A 1498-nucleotide genomic window follows, 5' to 3' on the forward strand; every position below is an offset into this window, starting at 1 on the left:
AATTAATCTAAATAGTTCACATTTTACATGCATGTGCTTGTGTTTTATTTTTGTACACTTAGAAAATAATTTTTAAACATTATAGACAACTTGAGAAGAGCAATAGCCATAGACAAAACATAAACAACTCTCCAAGAATTTCTCCCAGGAGATCTTCTGGGCCTTGGCAGGTTTAAAAGCCAATTCCTATACAGCGTAGTCTATTCAAGGTCATCAAAAATGATTAAAATCATCTGGAGTGGAGCTTTCGTGGGGACCTGTGCACCTTTGGGAGCCAGAGCCTGAACTGAAGGCAGAGCTGCTGCTGCAGGCACGCTGGGGCCTTGGTTTGAGCCTTGGCCTTGGACTTTGGCAGTCAGAGCCTGAGGCCCTTGGCGATGCGGGCACGTTTCCCAAGCTTGGGGTGGACAAGTTGACTGAGCTTGTGGCTGCCGCCCTTTGGGATCTTGGAATTGACCCCCTTGGGCTTTATGAGGGCCTTGATGGCCTCAGCTTTTGCACTCATGGCCTTGGCATTGTTGGCTTGCATCTTCTTCAGGTCCTTCTTTTTTTTTTTAATTATTTTTTTATTTATTTTATTTTTTTAATTGGGTAATTGGGGGAAGGGAACAGTGTTGGGGAATTGGGGAGGGGGACCAGCCAAGTTGTTGTTCTTCAATCTTAGTTGTGGAGGGCGCCAGTCGCCATCTGGCTGCCCGTTGGCAGCTTGTGGCCTCTAAGCTCAAGGTGCTGTGTTACAATCTTAGTTGTGGGTGGGCGTAGCCGTCATTCCATGTGGGAGTAGAACCAGCAGCCTTGTTGTTAAGAGCGCACGCTCTATCCACTGAGCCATTAGGGTGGCAGCTCAGCTCAAGGTGCCGAGTTCAGTACATGCTCTCATCAGCTGAGCCATCCTACCACCTGTTGGCAATTCAGCAGCAGCTCAGCTCAGGCACAGTGTCACTGGCCCATGTGGAAATCAAACCGGAGGCTCTGTTGCTCAGAGTTTACACTCTTGAGCTAACTCTTAACCAACTGAGCCACTTGGCTGGCCCCTTCAGGTCCTTCTTGTTGTGCTTCTTGGCAAAGTGCATGGTCCTCAGGAACTTGGGGTCCATCCCCTTAAGAGATTCATATTTTTGTGATCGGGGTTTCCTGATGCCATTTCTGTGCCATTTTTGGGACTGGTGGTGCGTGGTGCAGTTCTTGGACTTGGCCATGGCTGCACCCAAGCTCATAGCTCCCAAACCCCCGGGACAGGAAAACAAAAAAGAAGAACGAGTTCTTGAATAAGTGATTTTTGCTGTGTCTTGAGAGGTTGGTCGTAAAGAAGAGATGGGGTACCTTATTCCTTGACACTAGAAAGCATGAGAGAATAATAGATGAAGATACGTTATGTCGGGGGAGAGGCGATAGAAGAACAAATTGGATTGCCTAAAATTTGCCCCAATTTATTTCCTGTCCATGGTCACCACCATAATCTAAGCCACTATAATCTCTGGTCTAGACTGGTACAAGA

The 1498-nt window shown here is 47.2% G+C and overlaps 1 pseudogene; it reads right to left on the reverse strand.

Moving 5' to 3' along the window:
* Positions 1 to 200: 200 nt before the first annotated feature.
* LOC109381948 (60S ribosomal protein L29 pseudogene) lies at positions 201 to 1199 on the reverse strand (annotated as a pseudogene).
* Between the last annotated feature and the right edge of the window lie 299 nt (positions 1200 to 1498).

This window comes from Hipposideros armiger, unplaced genomic scaffold (assembly GCF_001890085.2).
Source record: "Hipposideros armiger isolate ML-2016 unplaced genomic scaffold, ASM189008v1 scaffold_56, whole genome shotgun sequence".
Lineage (NCBI taxonomy): Eukaryota > Metazoa > Chordata > Mammalia > Chiroptera > Hipposideridae > Hipposideros > Hipposideros armiger.